The sequence below is a fragment of the Oncorhynchus masou genome, unplaced genomic scaffold (assembly GCF_036934945.1).
Source record: "Oncorhynchus masou masou isolate Uvic2021 unplaced genomic scaffold, UVic_Omas_1.1 unplaced_scaffold_4346, whole genome shotgun sequence".
In the NCBI taxonomy this organism is placed as follows: Eukaryota; Metazoa; Chordata; class Actinopteri; order Salmoniformes; family Salmonidae; genus Oncorhynchus; species Oncorhynchus masou.
In genome coordinates this window covers 5,006-28,075 of record NW_027010738.1, presented here as the reverse complement: position 1 = coordinate 28,075, position 23,070 = coordinate 5,006, and the positions used below count along the sequence as shown (strand labels likewise).

The 23,070-nt window shown below is 44.6% G+C and overlaps 2 pseudogenes; both read left to right on the top strand.

The window, feature by feature from the left end:
- Window positions 1-271: 271 nt before the first annotated feature.
- LOC135535029 (zinc finger and BTB domain-containing protein 26-like) lies at window positions 272-2,352 on the top strand (annotated as a pseudogene).
- An 11,495-nt stretch (window positions 2,353-13,847) lies between these two features.
- LOC135535028 (roquin-2-like) lies at window positions 13,848-22,760 on the top strand (annotated as a pseudogene).
- Window positions 22,761-23,070: the final 310 nt, after the last annotated feature.

The window sequence follows — 23,070 nt, the reverse complement described above, 5'->3', positions numbered from 1 at the left end:
ACTATGTTGCAGGAGTGACACACATGGTGAGGAATAATTACTTCATGATCTGAGGATTAAATGAGAGCCACATGAATGTGGAACAATTTTAGAAACTCAAGCGCATATCACACATATCGTAGGAATGACATAATATTAACGTTAGTGTTCTCATCACCCGTCTGAGGGGACCAAAGCATTTCAGCATGTGCTACTATCAAGCGCTCCTGCGCACAATAAACCAAGTGCGTGCGTTTGGAACGCCCAGGAAACAGGAAGTGATCCGCAAGCGAATCTCTTTTTTTGTGAATGAGCGGTGCTCGCTTGATGATTCTTCAGAGATGCGGAGAGGATTACAGACATCTGTCAGCCTACACAATTATAGACACCATATAATTCGTCACCCACCCTAGGCTACGTACTGTATTCAGGAGAAGGAAGAAGAGTAGACTAGGGACTCTACTACATACTCATATCAGGCGAGTTTGAAATATGCAAATCTCTTCTGCTGCATCATTCAACTACAACAATACACTGTCTGCTGTAATTCACGACCAGATTGTTTTCGAACGTATTGTTCAGTTGATAGTTGTCGGATATGCAGTAGCACTCGTCATGAATATACAAGATCCCCACATGAGAAAAAGCACATTTTCAGTCAATGACTGGCCTGTAACTTTTAGATAAATAAAATATATTTTAAAAAAACGATGAAAAATATATTTACGCGCAAAATACGTTTTGTGTCAGTAGAAAGGTACCTCATAAACAGTAACGACTATGTAATGATGATGTTATAACATTGTAATTACAGAGAGAGAGAAGAGCACCACCATGTCATCTTCATTCTCAGACACTCTCCAGTTCCGTTTCTCCAGCCCAGTCCACGATGACTCCATCCTGCAAAAGATGAGCCTGCTGAGAGAGGACCGACGCTTCTGTGACGTCACCCTCGTCCTCGGATCAGGGTCGTTCCGCTTCCCGGGTCACCGGGTGGTCCTGGCGGCCTCCTCTGCCTTCCTCCGGGACCAATTCCTGCTGCACGAGGGGAGCCGGGAGCTGCTGGTGACTGTGGTGCCCAGTGCGGAGGTAGGCCATCGGCTGCTCCTGTCCTGTTACACAGGCCACCTGGAGGTCCCTCTGAGGGAGCTGGTCAGCTATCTGACGGCAGCGAGCGCACTGCAGATGAGCCACGTGGTGGAGAGGTGTGCCCAGGCCGTCTCTCAGTACCTGGACCCCACCCTTGCCCACCTGAAGCTGGAGAGGAGCCCAGAGACCGAGGGAACCCCTCTACCACCACCAGACAGCGTTAAACCCCAACCCAGCTCAGCAAGTCTGGACGAGGGGGAGATGGAGGGGAGACCCAGGAGGACCCAGAGGACAGGGACCACAGCCTGGCCTCAGAAGACACTCCTGACAGTGTCCACATGGTACACGCTAACAGCCCGTACGCTAACAGCACGTACGCTAACAGCACGATACACTAACAGCACGTACCCTTACAGCCCGTACCCTTACCCGACGGGCGCACACAGACGCAAGCAGCGCCCGCCCACGCCATGCAGAGAGTATAGGAAGAGGACCTTCTCCCCAGCAGGAAGTCCTGCCCACAGCAGTTCAGGATTGGCTGACAGCTCCCAGGACCAGGAAGTGGACGGGGACTCTGGAGAGGACATATACATGCTTGCTGCTCGTCATATGCAGGGCGTTGGGGGCGGGTCTCCCGAGTCCTCCTTTAGAGTTCTGACGGGGGCAGAGTTTTCAGGACGGGGACAGGAGATGCTCCTCCAGAGACCCTACCTGTGCAGGAAGTGTGACGAGGTTCCACTACCTGGACAGCTCATTGTTGGGACACTAAAGAACTACAGGCTCTGCCATTACTCTGTGGGGAAGAGCTTCAGCCAGAAAAGCAGCTGACCCGACACATCAGGGTTCACACAGAGTCAAGCCTTTCCAGGTAGAGTGGAACACATCCCTCCACTTCCTGTGTTTAAAGCACTTTGAGCATCTTGACAAGCTCATATGTGACTCAGTTGGTAAGCATGTGGGGCTGTCAATGCCAGGGTTGTGAGATGTATAAGATGTATTTTAGTATTGTTTGTATGTAATGTATTGTAATCTGCTTTGGATGTAACTGTCTGCTAAATTTCTTATATTATTATTTTATTACTATATTATTATTCCAGTGCCCGCTTTGCCACAAGACCTTTTCCCAGAAGGCCACACTGCAAGACCACCTTAACCTCCACACAGGGGACAAGCCACACAAGTGCAACTACTGCGCCATCCACTTCGCACACAAACAGGCCTCCGGCGCCACCTCAAGGACATCCATGGCAGAGCAGCCTTCAGAACATGTTTGAGGTGGTGTAGCCTGGGAGCTGCTGGACTTCTGCAGCAAGAGACTTCGGAGTTAAGCATACCAGTGCCTAAATAGAAAACTACAAAGAATTTGAACAACAAAAAATTCAAAACTACAGAGAATTAGAACTACAAAAAATTCAAACACAGAGAATTAGAACTCAAAGAATTAAAACTACAGAGAATTAGAACTACAAATAATTAAAACTACAGAGAATTAGAACTACAAATAATTAGAACTACAAATAATAAGAACTACAAAAAATTAGAACTACAAAAATTTAAACTACAAAAGAATTAGAACTACAAAGAATTTAAACTAAAAATAATTAGAACTACAAAGACAAGGAGGAAACTAGTGTAAATGTATTGCACTCAATGTGTACATATGCCAGTATATATTCAACTTGTCTGCCTCTTTAATGATGTAGCTAGAGATTTAGCACAGACCCATGTCTAAATGAAAACTATGTAGAAGAACAGGCCAGGAGGGAGAAGTAGACTAAACTAGAGTGGATTGAAAGATATTGAAATGACCAACTGAAGATGATCTTCCACTAGTTTGCCTCTTTCCCTAATGTGATGTTTTTGCACTTTATTTTCTCCCCATCCAGACACTCTTAATGAGTGTTTTGATGGACTATCACAGGAACATACAGAATCAGTCAACAAACTGTAGCTACATCACTGCTATTTATATTTTTGTGCATTAGAGTGTGTGCCCACAAGTGTGTGTGTGTATTGTGTGTGTGTATTTGTATGTGTGTGTGTGTGTGTGTGTATTTGCGTGTGTGTGTTTATTTGTGTGTGTGTTTATTTGTGTGTGTGTGTTTGTTTGTGTGTGTGTGTGTGTGTGTGTGTGTGTGTGTGTGTGTGTGTGTGTGTGTGTGTATGTGTGTGTGTGTGTGTGTGTGTGTGTGTGTGTGTGTGTGTGTGTGTGTGTGTGTGTGTGTGTGTGTACTGTAAGAGAAATGTGTCCACCTGTCTGTGTTTCTTTACAATAGATATCTGTCTGTGTTTCTTTACAATAGATATCTGTCTGTGTTTCTTTTTACGATAGATATCTGTCTGTGTTTCTTTACGATAGATATCTGTCTGTGTTTCTTTATGATAGATATCTGTCTGTGTTTCTTTATGATAGATATCTGTCTGTGTTTCTTTATGATAGATATCTGTCTGTGTTTCTTTACGATAGATATCTGTCTGTGTTTTCTTTACGATAGATATCTGTCTGTGTTTCTTTACGATAGATATCTGTCTGTGTTTCTTTATGATAGATATCTGTCTGTGTTTCTTTGATAGATATCTGTTACGATAGATATCTGTCTGTGTTTCTTTATGATAGATATCTGTCTGTGTTTTCTTTACGATAGATATCTGTCTGTGTTTCTTTATGATAGATATCTGTCTGTGTTTCTTTACGATAGATATCTGTCTGTGTTTCTTTATGATAGATATCTGTCTGTGTTTCTTTACGATAGATATCTGTCTGTGTTTCTTTACGATAGATATCTGTCTGTGTTTCTTTACGATAGATATCTGTCTGTGTTTCTTTACGATAGATATCTGTCTGTGTTCTTTATGATAGATATCTGTCTGTGTTTCTTTATGATAGATATCTGTCTGTGTTTCTTTATGATAGATATCTGTCTGTGTTTCTTTATGATAGATATCTGTCTGTGTTTCTTTATGATAGATATCTGCTGCTTTGATATATGGCCGTGACAGCACAACACCTCAAAGGATCCCATGTGTGTGTTTTATTAAGATGATGTTGTTAAGATGATGTTATTAAGATGATGTTGTTAAGATGATGTTGTTAAGATGATGTTATTAAGATAATGTTATTAAGATGATGTTGTTAAGATAATGTTGTTAAGATGATGATGTTAAGAGGATGTTATTAAGATAATGTTGTTAAAGATGATGTTATTAAGATGATGTTATTAAGATAATGTTGTTAAGATGATGTTTTGGTTTTACTACTTGACTTGTGAAGCACCTGAAAATAATGGGTAGTTTTTATGCTGATTGACAAATCAGACATGGCTAATTTTAGGTAACTTTGCAAATTTAACATTAGCTGTCTTTTCATATGAATATTGCATAATGTCTCATTGATTAAATGTGTGTCTGTTTAAATCAGCAGTTCTCTTGTCATTGTTGTAGATTTGAACTGCATACTGCGTTGTAGACCTTTTATAGATGGCCACAAGGTGGCACCTGCAATATTGGATGATGTGAATTTCATCTTTCTGACATTTCACTTGGAATAAAGAGTTTACTTGTAGACAGTCATTCTCCAAGAACACGTAATCATGGAATGTGTTGGTGTGTGTAGGAATGGAATGTATTAATCAATATATTCTTTGCGTAAATGAGTGCTCTACAATATGTTGGTGTTTCTGTGTGTTGGTCTGTAGGGCTATGTGTTCTGCATGGGTAAGAGATGTAAGTGTGAGGAGGCAGTGGTATGCCCCAGTATATAACCTGAGTCATCTGTGTACCTCACTGAGCCCCAGTATATAACCTGAGTCATCTGTGTACTTCACTGAGCCCCAGTATATAACCTGAGTCATCTGTGTACCTCACTGAGCCCCAGTATATAACCTGAGTCATCTGTGTACCTAACTGAGCCCCAGTATATAACCTGAGTCATCTGTGTACCTCACTGAGCCCCAGTATATAACCTGAGTCATCTGTGTACCTCACTGAGCCCCAGTATATAACCTGAGTCATCTGTGTACCTCACTGAGCCCCAGTATATAACCTGAGTCATCTGTGTACCTCACTGAGCCCCAGTATATAACCTGAGTCATCTGTGTACCTCACTAAGTATCAGGCGGTGGTATGCCCAGTATATAACCTGAGTCATCTGTGTACCTCACTGAGCCCCAGTATATAACCTGAGTCATCTGTGTACCTCACTAAGTATCAGGCCCCCAGTATATAACCTGAGTCATCTGTGTACCTCACTGAGCCCCAGTATATAACCTGAGTCATCTGTGTACCTCACTGAGCCCCAGTATATAACCTGAGTCATCTGTGTACCTCACTGAGCCCAGTATATAACCTGAGTCATCTGTGTACCTCACTGAGCCCCAGTATATAACCTGAGTCATCTGTGTACCTCACTGAGCCCCAGTATATAACCTGAGTCATCTGTGTACCTCACTGAGCCCCAGTATATAACCTGAGTCATCTGTGTACCTCACTAAGTATCAACCTGAGTCATCTGTATGCCCCAGTATATAACCTGAGTCATCTGTGTACCTCACTGAGCCCCAGTATATAACCTGAGTCATCTGTGTGCCTCACTGAGCCCCAGTATATAACCTGAGTCATCTGTGTACCTCACTGAGCCCCAGTATATAACCTGAGTCATCTGTGTACCTCACTGAGCCCCAGTATATAACCCAGTATATAACCTGAGTCATCTGTGTACCTCACTAAGTATCAGGCGGTTGTATGCCCCAGTATATAACCTGAGTCATCTGTGTACCTCACTGAGCCCCAGTATATAACCTGAGTCATCTGTGTACCTCACTGAGCCCCAGTATATAACCTGAGTCATCTGTGTACCTCACTGAGCCCCAGTATATAACCTGAGTCATCTGTGTACCTCACTGAGCCCCAGTATATAACCTGAGTCATCTGTGTACCTCACTGAGCCCCAGTATATAACCTGAGTCATCTGTGTACCTCACTGAGCCCCAGTATATAACCTGAGTCATCTGTGTACCTCACTGAGCCCCAGTATATAACCTGAGCCATCTGTGTACCTCACTGAGCCCCAGTATATAACCTGAGTCATCTGTGTACCTCACTGAGCCCCAGTATATAACCCGAGTCATCTGTGTACCTCACTGAGCCCCAGTATATAACCCGAGTCATCTGTGTACCTCACTGAGCCCCAGTATATAACCCGAGTCATCTGTGTACCTCACTGAGCCCCAGTATATAACCCGAGTCATCTGTGTACCTCACTGAGCCCCAGTATATAACCCGAGCCCCAGTATATAACCCGATCATCTGTGTACCTCACTGAGCCCCAGTATATAACCCGAGTCATCTGTGTACCTCACTGAGCCCCAGTATATAACCTGAGTCATCTGTGTACCTCACTGAGCCCCAGTATATAACCTGAGTCATCTGTGTACCTCACTGAGCCCCAGTATATAACCTGAGTCATCTGTGTACCTCACTGAGCCCCAGTATATAACCTGAGTCATCTGTGTACCTCACTGAGCCCCAGTATATAACCTGAGTCATCTGTGAGAGCCCCAGTATATAACCTGAGTCATCACCTCACTGAGCCCCAGTATATAACCTGAGTCATCACTGAGCCCCAGTATATAACCTGAGTCATCACTGAGCCCCAGTATATAACCTGAGTCATCACTGAGCCCCAGTATAACCGAGTCATCACCTCCTGAGTCATCTGTGCCTCACTGAGCCCCAGTATATAACCTGAGTCATCTGTGTACCTCACTAAGTATCAGGTGGTGGTATGCCCCAGTATATAACCTGAGTCATCACTGAGCATCTACACTGTCTGAGTGGATACTCCTGCATGTCTGAGAGGGTTTCCTTTCAATCTCTGCCCTCCTTAATCTCTCAGTCACTCTCTCCTATTTCTCTTGTATCCCTTTGCTGGATAAATGTCAGCCTCACTCAGCTCAGTGCAAACCAACAATTCTCCCATGGTCCCCCCGGAGTACTGAGAGGGACACAGAGCGACTGTAAGGGAGCAGTGTGTGTGTGTGTGTGTGTAAAGTGCTGTTTAGAACCGTTCCATTATTGAATGAGGAATGGAGGAGAGGAGAGAGGGGGAGTATTGGGGCTCTCTTTCTCCATCCTCTGAACAACGTTTCTGCTACTTCTAGAGCCATACTACAACCAGCGAAAACTTAAGATTCCAGTATGGGCTCAATAACTAGGTTATTATAGGTAGGCTACAATCATGACACAGTAACAATTGATGAATTACTGAACGCTAGAAACATTCGGAATGCACTGCACTTTATCTTGCATTAGATTGTACTGTTAGACAAATAAGATTAGCAAGCAGAGACAGTGAGAAGGTCAATTCGATAGGTGTTTGTCATTATAGCGCCAAAACCCGCTCAGAGCATTGTGTCTATAGGTCCTATCGCATCCTCTGTCTCTTTAAAAACAATGCGGTCCACGCCCGAAAAGCGGCTTGTTCCGGCTTTGCCCCTTTACGTCTTTATCCTTGCCCATAATATGAAAATAGTACCACATACGCACAACCATAATAAACAAGGTTTCGAGGTAAATGTTCAATATATATTATTTTGTTCCGCTCGTTTTAACACGAAACACTCTCCTGCTGATCAAACGCGCCTGCTACCGGCACGCAGTTCAAAAAACGGAAGCGGAGTGATACAATACGATCGTTGTCCCTAGTTGTCAAACCAAGGGAGGGTAGGCTACCTGAGCGGACAAGTCGCGTAGGTTGGGAATTAATATAGAAATTGAGCATATAACTGTCATTTGATGTGCTGAAATGACAGTTTTCAATGCGGGATCTATATCATTCAGTTGATTACAGCTGTTCCATTGCAACAGCTGCTGATGTTTTTTTCCGTTTGTTCTCTTGGACGATAAAAAAGATGATCATTGTAGTACTCCGTTACAGTGCCTAAGGTAAGTGACAGAAAGAGGCGCGACTTTTAGCTGGTTGTTTGTGTTGCATGCTACTAAAACGCTAGGCGAATGGCTGTACAATTTGGATGTGGAATCATGTAGTAAATGTAATTTATTTTGGAAATATTGGTTACTTAGCATTTTCTTCAGAGGAATTCATATTTATGCATCGAAAGTGCAACCCAGTGTTATCATCATGAAGTCAAAATCCACAACCGATAACTGGCATGAAAAAAGACCATATAAACAATTGCATCTTCATCTATTGGAAATAGAGCTATTATTCAATCAGGCTCTTTGCACAGAGGCATCAACAGATTAATGTTAGACAATGTTACACAAACTGGCTGTCCACTGAAGTTGCCTAACAAAATGCAGGCTCCAATAATTACTGTTGCACCTACTTCCGTGTACAGTCAGATCTCTCACGGGTGATATGTGCCGGTGTCACACCACCCACCGCCAAGGTATTGATGCCAGGCTGAATACACTCTGAAAAGGCCTTCTTAAATCAAAATGAATACAGTCTGATGTACAGCATATAATGTGCCCCAGGCCTAATATCACAAGGCCTACAAATGTAAAGTTGCACTTATAGTTGTGTTAGAGGACTGCAGTTATTCTGTTCCCAAATGAGAATAACAAATGGTTCCATTAATTTAATAGTCTAATATTAACCCTGACATATGGATTATGTTTGAAAGTCACTCTACTAATTAAATTGTAAAATGTTGACCTCAGAATAGAAATCCAAACTGATAAACAAAAACAGGAAATAAACACTTTTGTTATTTTTTGAACCCAGGAAGAGGAAACAAGCTTGTTTTGTTTGTTTTCCTACAAACAGTTTGTTTTGAAAGGACCTTGTGTGACGGCTTTCTTCTGTGGAGGAAGGAGAGGACCAAGCGCAGCGTAGTTAGTGTTCATCATGTTTAATATAGACGATAAACGTGAACACTACAAAATACAAAACAGCAAATATGGACAAACCCGAATCAGTTCTGTCTGGTGCAGACATACAAAGACAGAAGACAACCACCCACAAAAAACCCAACACAAGACAGGCTACCTAAATATGGTTCCCAATCAGAGACAATGACTAACACCTGCCTCTGATTGAGAACCATATCAGGCCAAACATAGAAACGGGAAAACTAGACACACAACATAGAATGCCCACTCAGCTCATGTCCTGACCAACACTAAAACACAGAAACACAAAAGAACTATGGTCAGAAACGTGACACCATGATTCTATTTCTCAGATAATGAGGGGTACTGAGCAAAGAGCAAGCTATACCATGCAAAGGAATATAATATTGAACTATTCCTTCAGGGGTAGTGAGGGAATGGTGATTAGGTTTGTGGCGGTCTTTTTTCATGACTCAAACAGACAGTAATGACTGTGACTCATTGAAGCCCACTCTGCTGGCAATGTTCCGTATTCCATATTCTATATTCCACAAAAACACATACCTTTGCATGCGCGTGTGCACTCTCTCTCTTTCTCTCTGTCTTTCCCTCACTCACTCACTCACTCACTCACTCACTCACTCCACACACACACTTATAAAGCAGCCCTACTACTGGAGCTAACCTCCTCACATTCAGGGGTTCAGGTTCTACCCCTGCCCAAAGGGGAGGAGGACCGGCTAACATGAGGGCCTGTCCATCAGCAGACTCACTGATGATCCATTTAGAATGCCAGGCAGTCCTTTAGATTTCTAGAACACCTGCTGTTCTGTAGAGGACTCTTTGGGAGCCAACAGGGAACTCTATGGGGCCATGTGAGGACTGACTGTGTGTGTGTGTGTGTGTGTGTGTGTGTGTGTGTGTGTGTGTTTGTGTGTGTGTGTGTGTGTGTGTGTGTGGGAGGACAGATATCCCATTTTCTCACCCACAGTAGTCACAAGATGATGAGCATGCCATTTCCTCTTGTTTATATATAGTTTATCACATCGGTTACTGATTGTATAAGATTCTATATCACGAAGAGATCAGGGCCGATCTTTGCCTATCTGCCACCTTAGGCGAGACTGACGAACACTGCCTCCCGCAAAACTAGAATAAGTAAGCAAAATGACATTGAAAGATGTCTAAAATACATAAAATACGTATTTTCCAGAAGTTGAAGTTAGGTTCCATTTAGGTTGTGAAATGAAAGGTGAAAATAAGTCATTTATAAATGTCTATGTTTTGGCCAAATCAAGGCTGGTCAAGACCGGACAAAATCGGAACCAAACATAGACCATGTCTGTGGATGTGGAAATCAAGGCAAGTCTGGAACTGCACCAAAAAGAGGTCCAAAAGGCATCGGCCTGTGCTTACTGAGGTGTAGCTTACCATGTTGTCTGAAATGGAATTGTATGATGCCCATCAATGTGGTAAGTAAAACACCAAAAAACGTTGTCAGTACAGGACCAAAAAAATACATCCAAAAGAGGTCGGCTCATGCTTACTGGGGTGTAGCCTACCATGTCGGCCATCCATGTGGCCCATTCTTTGTAAAACAGGCCATTGCATTGACTTTATAAGTCCTGTTTGCTGTGACTAATCAAGTTTACTATTTTAAACTCTGAATATCAGCTACCCAACTCAATCAGGAGTTATCGCGAGCCTATTTGCAATGTGTTTACACAGCGGGAAATGCAGAAGTATGTTATTTTTCGCTATGATCAGCTATGTCAAAAAATGTACTCTATGTCAAAAATGAACTATACAAACTTGAAACCACTGATCATAATAATGGGATGAAACTCCTGGACAATAGCCGTGATAGTCCATTCCATATTGTCCATGTTACTTTGACCTGTACCGTTTTTAGGATATGTTGTTTATTAACATGACAGCACGTTTTTTATTTGATTGAGCACTATTTAGGTTAGGCTATTTGATCGGAGAAAACCTGCTACAGAAAATGCCACATACTAGTTCTACCATATCGTATATCTACTACGTGATTTACGTTAGATCATTTTTTTTGAAGGAACGATGGTGGATCGCTGCAGATGCGTCTCTCCAACAGCACCATGGAGAGCGCACTGGGATTGGACAGGCCAACTGTTTTGCGCCCCTGCCTTTGACAAAGTGGGCACTGCTTATCAACAGGCCGTCACCTAAAAAGCCCATACGCCACTGGTTGAGAGAAATTGTCATAGTTTTTAGGCAGAATTATGTGAGTTTTATGTGTTGTTGTTCGAGGTGCGTCTTGACAATTTATCTCAGAAAATGCCGCCCTCGTCAATCTGCCACCCTAGGCAGCCGCCCCTAATCCTTCCTGGGAGATGTTTTAAATGATCTGGGCGCCCCGAACAACAGGATATGTCGCTGTATCTTACAGTCAGGAACATGTGGTTTCAACGAGACACTGAATCACTCACTGTGGTTCAAATTGTATTTACCATTTCCCAGCCCAGAGGCTTCGGCGCGTCATCAAATCTAACTTCAGCTCTCCAAAACGTCCCCCCCGATAGCCTTTACATGCGTTTTCGCTTTAGTCCGCGAGCCAGGGACTAAGCCCTCGCGAAAACATGACGCGCAAGATCAGCACAGAGTTGTTTACGCGGGAGAGGCAATGTGGACACCGCGCGCCCTGGGCCACTTGGATGGTGCGTAATTTAGTTGGAAAAAAGCTTGACCTGCTTGATATTTTAGTAGATAGAATTGTAGGCATGCATATACTTTATGCAACATTTCATTTTCTAGTTGGGTGAGATTCATGAGTTGAGTTAATTGTTGTTATTACTACATAATGGCATTTTCTAGTTAATGATGGACACAGCCAGTCAAGAATGTTCACACACACACACACACACACACACACACACACACACACACACACACACACACACACACACACACACACACACACACACACACACACACACACACACACACACACACACACACACACACACACACACACACACACACACACTTACCTGTCCTTGGGTTCACGGTGGATGGTGTCTCCCTCTCTGCACAATGATTGATTGTGAACAGTAGTGTGCCCTTTGTTGCATAACTGAACTCAGCATTACAGTAAGATAGTACAGGTCTAGCCTGGTAGAGCTCTCTGGGCCTGCCTGATGCAACTTCCTCATGCCATGCATTGGGTGAGGGGTGTTGATGGAGCAGCTGGTTCCACCCAGCAGTTGCCGGTCTGTCGGTGCAGCCGTGGCTCCCGGGTGCTTTTCCTGCATCGTACAGAACCCCATGGTCTAAATGAAAGCCACAGACTGGCTTATCAGACTCTGCAGCAATGATCCTTATCCATTTGGCTACAACTGGCTGTATGAGCTATTCTCTCTATCTCTGTCTGAACCAGAATCTGGCTTTACTGGAGACGTTGATATGGCAACCTCCTTAAGCTCCATGAAGCAGCCATTCTTGCCATATTCACGAGCTTTTCAAGGTTAACAATTATTTACTGACGTCACGGCCGGTATGTACTTCCATAAAGGTTGAAAATAAAAAGGTCTATTCGGCACCTTCAATCGTTCACGTCCCAAGGATCCCGAACAGCACTAACCTTACTGCCTACAAATCTACAATACAAAGGATGTTGCCGTAGAGGCATTTTTTTAGTTGCATGTACAGTTTTATTTAGACCTTGCATACAGGCTGTGACAGCAGTAATTAACTATAGCTGATAATCAAAACTCCATATTTGGTGAGTAACTTATGTATTTAGACATTATTAAGCTTGAAACGCTGCTACAGGGCAACGGCTGCTTCCTGATTTAAAGGAGTTTGCCATATAAAGACAGATTCTGGTTAAATCCCCTGTCTCCTCTGTGTGCCCATACTGATCCTGTTGCTGTCTTAGGTTTAACTCAGATGATTTATAATCCTGTGCCCTGTAGCTGAGTTTATAGAGAGAGAGAGACAGAGAGAGACAAAGAGCGAGAGAGACAAAGAGAGAGAGACAGACAGAGAGACAGGGAGCGACAGAGAGAGAGAGAGACAGACAGAGAGACAGGGAGCGAGACAGAGAGAGAGGGGTGTAAATCTGGCCTGGTACTCAGTCAGTGTGTAAATCAGACTGATAGGATCATGCCATGGTAGAGCACCTCTATGGTCTTTAGCCAGCCAAGGGAGGCCTCTCCACCTGCTTGCCCAGGAGGAGGCATGATGTAAGGGCAGGGATGGCATCAGAGAGAGAGAGTGGAGATGCAGCAGAATGGGTGGGGTTGTGGGTGTGTGACCAACTGAGGTTCTAATTTCGTGGCGCAGGTGTTCCATAATTTCGTGGTCCGCTGAGCTAAAGCCTATGCATTAGACCAGGCAGTTAACACAAGTCTTCAGGTCTCAAGACGGGGTTACTCATTATGAGAGTGTGGTTCAGCAAACCACCTGTGTTACAGAGGTTGTGGGCACTGGATGAGAGAGGTGTAGAAGAGGAAGTGAGATTAAGGGAAAGAAAGAAAGCGTTGAGAGATTGCCGCTCCGCTCGACATTATTTTCCTAGATTGTGATTGTGAAACAGCGACAACGTCTATAGCCACTAGGGACAGATTTATGGAGCATTGCACCTGGGCAGTTGGCACCTTTTTGTATTTGCAAGGCAATGAAAGACAAAAAACGACTCTGAAACTCAACAGGCCAGTTTCCCAGACACATTAAAAGCCCAGTCCAGGACTAAAGCTTGCTCAATGGAGGAGCAAAAAGGAGTGCAGGATCTCTCTGGCGATGCCCAGTCTGCCGCAACCTGCACCCTAACCACTTTCTTTCTTCTTCTATACCAGTTGTCAGTGAGCTGTCGGGCGTGGCGGCATGCGATCCCCTGAGCAAGACAGCGTCCTCCAGAGGTGACAGCAGGGAGGACAGGCAGCAGGATGCCAGTGCAGGCGGCCCAGTGGAGGAGTTCCTCTCCTGCCCCATCTGCTACAACGAGTTTGACAGCAGCGGCCACAAGCCCATCAGTCTGGGCTGCTCGCACACTGTGTGTAAGACCTGTCTCCACAAGCTGCACCGCAAGGCCTGTCCGCTCGACCAGACAGCCATCAACACTGACATCGACCACCTGCCAGTCAACAGTGCCCTGCTACAGCTGGTGGGAGCTCAGGTGGGCACAGCATGTCTTGTTGTTGTGGTTCTTCTGATGATGATAGTTATGCTAATGATGATAATGATTGTGATGGTAATGATGATTGTGAAAATTATGATGATACTGATGATGATGATACTGAATATTGTGATAATGATGATTGTGATGATAAGTATAATGATTGTGATGATGATTGTGATGATAATTAAAATGATTGTGATGATACCGATGATTGTGAAGATAATAATGATAATGATGATATTGATGATGATGATGATACTGATGACTGTGATGATTGTGATGACAATGATGACGATAATGATGATGATTGTGAAGATGATGATACTGATGATGATAATGATGATGATTATACTGATGATGGTGATCATGATTATAATGATGATACCAATGATGAGAGTGATTATTGTGATGATAATAATGATTGTGATGATACTGATTATGATGATGAGTGTCATGATAATGATGTTGTGTGTTCCCAGGCTGTGGAGTCCCAGGCTGTGACTTTGAGCAGTGCTGTGGAGGTAGGGCACTATGAGGTGTGCAGGGTGTGTGTGGAGGAGCTGGCTCTCTATCTCAAACCCATCCAGTGGAGAAAAAGGTACCAGAACAGAGATTTGGTGATAAATCATCTGTGTGTGTGTGTGTTTCAGATTTGGTGACCCTAACAGTGTTTTTTTTTTCATGAGGTCAGAGCAGTGTGCGTGTGTGTGTGTGTGTTTCCAGACAGAGGGTGCTCTCTGCTGCTGACCCTGTGTTCAGCACAGTGTTTTTTTTTCCTTCTGATGGGACACTGAGTCAGAGCAGTGTGTGTGTGTGTGTGTGTGTGTGTGTGTGTGTGTGTGTGTGTGTGTGTGTGTGTGTGTGTGTGTGTGTGTGTGTGTGTGTGTGTGTGTGTGTGTGTGTGCAGTTGAGGTTAGGTTAGAGAAACACAGTATTTCCTGTTATTCTCAGGGTCTGAGCTTAATGTGGTGGGAACGTTTGCGTCAGAGCATGTAGAAGCAGCTAGAACCAGGGAAGCCCATGCGCTCTGTAAGAGCCATACGGAACTTGGGCCCCCCACACCAACACAAAGCCTGAAACCCCACATTACATCAATAGGAAATGTAATGAGCTATGAAAGTAGTTTGAGTTAAATTAGTTTAATTTAAAGGAGTCCTTCAATTAGATGACAAGAAAAAAGTATATTTACGAAATGTGAAGAAGTTAAACTAACAACATGACTTTACCCTGCATGTCATTTCAAATGGCACATTTCATTATACCTCATTATCAGAATAACAGTATATTGCAAGAGTAGATCATCTGTAGCGAATACTTTAGTTTTTATTTATTTTCTTAAAAGGGCTTGTAAGTAAACATTTCACGGTAAGGTCTACACCTGTTGGGCTTGTAAGTAAACATTTCACGGTAAGGTCTACACCTGTTGGTTAAGGGCTTGTAAGTAAACATTCACGGTAAAGTCTACACCTGTTGGTTAAGGGCTTGTAAGTAAACATTTCACGGTCTACACCTGTTGGTTAAGGGCTTGTAAGTAAACATTTCACGGTAAGGTCTACACCTGTTGGTTAAGGGCTTGTAAGTAAACATTTCACGGTAAGGTCTACACTGTTGGTTAAGGGCTTGTAAGTAAACATTTCACGGTAAGGTTGTATTCAGTGCATGTGACAAATCCAATTTGATTTGATAATTGCACGGTGGAGGATGGAGCATCCTTCTCCCGGGACCCATAAAACGCTGTGTGACGGGCAGTAAACCTTGAGTCCTGTTTTCCCATCAGTGCTTTTTAAAAGCCCATATCTGAGGAGCAGTGCTCCGTTTATTGGGTTAATTCACCTGGAAAGCTGAGAATGCAGTTCAATCCCTCGGCAGCTTTGTCAACTGTTTTTGTGGTGATCACAGAATTGGAGAGGGACAGTGGTCATCCATCCCTGGTCTTTAATAGACTCACTCTAATAAAGGGTTTTAAGACACTTTCGTCAGCACTTTGTCCTGCTATGGACATTTATTAGAGGATGAGAGGGGTTTCTACTGTGGGCAGCACTAGCAGACTACATAAATGCACTTTTGTTTTAGACCAGGATTACATTTTAGCTCTGGTAAACAATAACAGAGTTTGGGGAAATTGTTTCTGTATTAGTATATGGGTGTGTGTGTGTCTGTGTTTCTGTTAAATGTGTCTGTGTTTCTGTTCGTGGTGTTTGCATTTCTGTTCATGTGTCTGTGTTTCTGTTCGTGTGTCTGTGTTTCTGTTCGTGTGTCTGTGTTTCTGTTCGTGTCTGTGTTTCTGTTCGTGTGTCTGTGTTTCTGTTCGTGTGTCTGTGTTTCTGTTCGTGTGTCTGTGTTTCTGTTCGTGTGTCTGTGTTTCTGTTCGTGTGTCTGTGTTTCTGTTCGTGTGTCTGTTTCTGTTCGTGAGTCTGTGTTTCTGTTCGTGTCTGTCTGTGTTTCTGTTTTCTGTTCGTGTCTGTGTTTCTGTTAAGGTGTGTCTGTGTTTCTGTTCATGTGTTTGTATTTCTGTTTCTGTTTGTGATTCTGTCTGTTTGTGTGCGTATTTCAGTATTTATGTTTCTGATGCCGTCTTCTGGACGTTTGACCCCTTCCTCTCCGCAATCCAGGTGTGGTGACCCTCAGTCCGGCGTGCTCAGTCGGCCCATGCAGAGGAAGCTGGTGACACTCGCCAACTGTCAGCTGGTGGAGGAGGAGGGGCGGTTGCGGGCGGTGCGGGCGGGCAGGTCGCTAGGGAACGTGCCGTCCAGAGCCCATCCTGCAGCACCAGAACCCACAGCAACTCTCTGCTAACCTGGTGGGCCGCCGTCAGAGCACGGGGATGCCAGTTCCTGGGGGCCTGGTGAGTGGTGATTGGATGATACACCTGTCAGTCATATGATGTACTGGACCTAGTCAGTGGTGAGATAGGATAATACAATTGTCAATCACATCTTCAGCATGCTTTTCTCTCTGTCCTATCCTCCCTCCCTACTCTGTTATATGATGCTGCAGCACTATGGTGTCTTATAATGATTACTCATAGGGCAGATCCTTAGCGAGGGTTCCAGTCTGAGGACACCAGTACAACACTGTATCATGTCCTACAGTGTGATAGATTCCCTCTTCCTGTAAAACAAAATATATGATGCAATGCCAGATATGTTCTAATACATATTATGTCATTTATTTATTTGATCAGGTTAGCCTCATTGAGATGAACACTCTTCTACAAGAGAGACCTGGCTAAAATAGCAGCACACAAAGTTTCAGACACATTTGCAACATAAACCACAAAGCATAACCTCCATAAATGACTACCACCCTGTAGCACTCACGTCTGTAGCCATGAAGTGCTTTGAATGGCTCACATCAACACAATCATCCGAAACACCTAAACCCACTCCTATTTGCATAAACACCGCCTCTGCAACTGGATCCTGGACTTCCTGACCCAGCCATCTCCAGGTGGTAAGGGTAGGCAACAACACATCTACCACGCTGATTCTCAACAAGGGGGCCCCTCAGGTGTGCGTGCTTGGTCCCCTACTGTACTCCCCCTGTTCATTCACGACTGCGTGGCCATGCACGACTCCAACACAATCATTAAGTTTGCTGACGACACAACGGTGGAAGGCCTGATCACTGACAATGACGAGACAGCCTCTAGGAAGGAGGTCAGAGACCTGGCAGTGTCTTATAACGTTAGCAAGAAAAAGGGGAGCTGACCGTGGATTACAGGAAAAGGAGGGCCGAACACACCCTCATTCACATCGACGGGGCTGTAGTGGTGCGGGTCGAGGAAAAGGAGGGCCGAACACACCCCCATTCACATCGGGGGCTGTAGTGGTGCGTGGTCGAGGAAAAGGAGGGCAACACACCCTCATTCACATCGACGGGGCTGTAGTGGTGCGGGTTTAAATTTCCTTGATGTACACATCACCAACAAACTATGATGTTGCAAACGCACCAAGACAGTCGTGAAGAGGGCACGACATCCCCTTTTCCCCCTCAGGAGACTGAAAAGATTTGGCATAGGTCCTCAGATCCTCAAAATGTTCTACAGCTGCACCATCGAGAGCATCCTGACCCGTTACATCACCGCCTGGTATGGAAACTGCTATACGAGGTGGTGTCAGAGAAAGGCCCAAAAAATTGTCAGAGACTCCAGTCACACAAGTCATAGACTGTTCTCTCTGCTACCGCACGGCAAGCTGTACCTGAGCGCCAAGTCTATGTCCAAAAGGCTCCTTAACAGCTTCTACCCTCAAACCATAAGACCATAAACCATAAGAACACTTAATCAAATGGCCATCCGGTCAATTTGCATTCCCCCCCCCCCCCCCCCTTCTTTTTACACTGCTGCTACTCGCTGTTTATTATCTATGCATAGTCACTTTACCCCTACCTAAATGTACAAATGACCTCAACTAACCTGTACCCAGCACATTGACTCGGTACAGGGTACCCCTCTAAACAGCCTTGTTATTGTTAATTTATTGTGTTACTTTTTAGTTAATTTTTACTTTAGTTTACTTAGTAAATATTTTCTTTACTCTATTTTCTTAGAACTGCACTGTTGGTTAAACGGGCTTGTAAGTAAGCATTTCACTGCTACACCTGTTGGTTAAGGGCTTGTAAGTAAGCATTTCACAGTAAGGTCTACACCAGTTGGTTAAGGGCTTGTCAGTCAGCATTTCACTGTAAGGTCTACACCTGTTGGTTAAGGGCTTGTAAGTCAGCATTTCACTGTAAGGTCTACACCTGTTGGTTAAGGACTTGTCAGTCAGCATTTCACGGTAGGTCTACACCTGTTGGTTAAGGGCTTGTAAGTAAGCATTTCACAGTAAGGTCTACAGTTGGTTATGGGCTTGTAAGTCAGCATTTCACAGTAAGGTCTACACTTGTTGGTTAAGGGCTTGTAAGTCAGCATTTCACAGTAAGGTCTACACCTGTTGGTTAAGGGCTTGTAAGTCAGCATTTCACAGTAAGGTCTACACCTGTTGGTTAAGGGCTTGTAAGTAAGCATTTCACTGTAAGGTCTACACCTGTTGGTTAAGGGCTTGTAAGTAAGCATTTCACAGTAATGTCTACACCTGTTGGTTAAGGGCTTGTAAGTCAGCATTTCACTGTAAGGTTGTATTAGGCGGATGTTTATTTGATTTGATAATAAGCATAAATAAGGCATAGTGATATCAATAATACAGCATATTAATATCAGATACTATGTACTATGTACTAGTACTTAAAACATTAGTTTCGGAACATAAGGCCACTGATATGTACTCGCAGTACTTCATAAGTACTATGCAGTATGTACCAGTACTTAAATAATTCCCTTAATTAATCCTCTTCATCACCTCTTTGAACATAAGGTCACTGATATGTACTCGCAGTACTTCATAAGCACTATGCAGTATGTACCAGTATTCTAAATAATTCCCTAATTAACTTCCTCTCTCTTCATCACCTTTGGAACATAAGGCCACTGATATGTACTCGCAGTACTTCATATGTGCTATGCAGTATGTACCAGTACTTAAATAATTCCTTAATTAATCCTCTTCATCACCTTTGGAACATAAGGCCACTGATATGTACTCTCACAGTACTTCATATGTGCTATGCAGTATGTACGGAAGCTACATAATGACAGTTGTGTGTGTTGTCTGATACAGCCACGCAGGAGGATGCTCTGCTGGTACTGTTGGCGCTAGAGGACGGCTCAGCTCTGTCCAGGAAAGTTCTTGTCCTTTTTGTGGTCCAGAAGCTGGAGGCCTCTGCTCTCAGGCCTCCAAAACCTCCATAGGACATGTGGTCCAGCTACTCTACAGGGCCTCCTGCTTTAAGGTGAGACCTATTCTACTGTATTGGTATATTGTACTGCATATTGTATTGTATATTGTACTGCATATTGTATTGTATATTGTACTGCATATTGTATTGGTATATTGTATTGTATATTGTACTGCATATTGTATTGTATATTGTACTGCATATTGTATTGTAAATTGTACTGCATATTGTATTGTATATTGTACTGCATATTGTATTGTATATTGTACTGCTTATTGTATTGTATATTGTACTGCATATTGTATTGTATATTGTACTGCATATTGTATTGGTATATTGTACTGCATATTGTATTGGTATATTGTATTGTATATTGTACTGCATATTGTATTGTATATTGTACTGTATATTGTATTGGTATATTGTATTGTATGCCTCAAATGCACTTATGATGCACATAGCCATGGAAATACACACACATACGCACAAGTACACATGCACACACCACAAACTCATACACGTCACTGGTCTCCATAACCTTTGTAGCCTTCAGGCTGTCGTGGTTTAATATAATGATGATAGAAAATATGGTTTTATCAAAGCGCCCAAAGCATTTTGGAAAGTGCCAGAGACATAACTAGGCACCATACTGTATCATACCACCAGTCATGATTACTGATGAACTCTGAAGAGGTGCCACCTTCTGCCTCTGGCACTCATCATGCCCAGCAGTGGAGAACGCTTCCCCTCTTGTCACTTACCAAGTGTTCCTGAATCTCTCTGGGAGATTTCAAATTCACATCTCTAGTTTAGATTTATTTGGCCAATTATGACACATTACTGTAGCTGTCATTGGAAACATGTTCCACATGAAACGACTCAAAATGGTCCTCTTTCTGCTCACTCCTCTGAAAACTCCCAGTGATAGAAACGGTCTGCTAGTGGTGAAGTGTGTGTTTGTGTGTGCATATGCGTGTGCATGTGTGGGTATATGTGTGTGTGCACTTGTGTGTGCAAGTGAGCGATAGCCTTGTTGTTGAGTCTCCAGCCTGTAAGCATGGTTGGCATGGTTGGCAGGACTGCAATGCCAACCATTTACCCAGGGTGAAACACTGTTCTATATTTTGCCCTGTCGGTCACAGAGGCACTGTAGGTTACTGTAGGTCACTGGGTTACTGTAGGTCACTGGGTTACTGTAGATCACTGGGTTACTGTAGATCACTGGGTTACTGTAGGTCACTGGGTTACTGTAGGTCACTGGGTTACTGTAGGTCACTGGGTTACTGCAGGTCACTGGGTTACTGTAGGTCATTGGGTTACTGTAGGTCACTGGGTTACTGTAGATCACTAGGTTATTGTAGGTCACTGGGTTACTGTAGATCACTGGGTTACTGTAGGTCACTGGGTTACTGCAGGTCACTAGGTTACTGCAGGTCACTGGGTTACTGTAGGTCACTGGGTTACTGCAGGTCACTGGGTTACTGTAGATCACTAGGTTACTGCAGGTCACTGGGTTACTGTAGATCACTAGGTTACTGTAGGTCACTGGGTTACTCTAGGTCACTGGGTTACTGTAGATCATGTGAATTTGTTTGTCATGGGTGTAGGTTTCTAACTGTACTGGATGTCCCAACCCCTCTCCCCACCTCCTCTCCCTTCACCCTACCTCCCATCCTCCGCTCCTACCTACCTACCTCCCTCCCCCTCCCTCCCCCTCCCCTACCTCCCTCCACCCTACCTCCCATCCTCCTCCCTCTCCCTCCCTCCCAGGTGACCAAGCGTGACGAGGACTCGTCGCTGATGCAGCTAAAGGAGTGGAGTTCCGCGCACGCCGAGGCGCTGCGTCACAGCATGACGCCCAGATCAGGTTAATATCGCCATGGAGGCGGGCCTGATCTCCTGAACAGTGGTCCTCTGCTCTATGGAGATTCATCCACAAGTCACACATGCAGTCTATCATCGACAAGGTTTGCTGTCTTCCCTACCACTGTATTACTTTTTGATCGACCTTTATTTAAGGCAAGCTCAAGAACAAATTCATTTACAGACGGCCTACCTCGGCCAAACCCTAACCTGGACGACGCTGGGCCACCAGCGCCGCCCTATGGGACTCCCAATCACGGCCGGTTGTGATACAGCCTGGAATCAACCAGGGTCTGTAGTGACACCGGCTTCTGCCAGGGACCATGTCCTGGGAACACGCCTGCAGGGAACACGTCCCAGGCACCATATCCCATTGACCACGTCCCAGGCACCATGTCCCAGGGACCATATCCCATTGACCACGTCCCAGGCACCACATCCCATTGACCACGTCCCAGGCACCACATCCCAGGGACCACGCCCCAGGCACCACATCCCATTGACCACGTCCCAGGCACCACATCCCAGGACCACGTCCCAGGCACCACATCCCATTGACCACGTCCCAGGCACCATATCCCAGGCACCACGTCCCAGGCACCACATCCCAGGGACCACGTCCCAGGCACCACATCCCATTGACCACGTCCCAGGCACCATGTCCCTGGGACCACGTCCCAGGCACCACGTCCCAGGCACCACATCCCAGGGACCACGTCCCCAGGCACCATATCCCAGGGACCACGTCCCAGGCACCACATCCCAGGGACCACGTCCCAGGCACCACATCCCAGGGACCACGTCCCAGGGATCACGTCCCAGGGACCACATCCCAGGGACCATGTCACAGGCACCATGTCCCAGGGACCACGTCACAGGCACCATGTCCCAGGGACCACGTCCCAGGGACCATATCCCAGGGACCAGGGACCACGTCCCAGGCACAATGTCCCAGGGACCACATCCCAGGCACCATGTCCCAGGGACCACGTCCCAGGGACCACGTCCCAGGCACCACGTCCCAGGCACCACGTCCCAGGCAAACCGGCGACCTAGGGATTCCCACCATACGTTAGCAACAACAACAACAAAAAATCATGTCTTGTCTTGTCATCAGGTGAATGATAATGGCAAGGAGAATTAATCAACATTTTAAAATGAAAACATTTAATATATAGTTTTTCATTATTTTGACCTCCCCACATTATAATTGGAAGAGGAAATGTAAACTCTATTGACTGGTAGCCTACCACAGGGTTCACCTCGGCTGACTCTTTTCTCTGTAAATATCAATGATGTCGCTCTTGCTGCCGGTGATTCCCTGATCCACCTCTACGCAGATGACACCA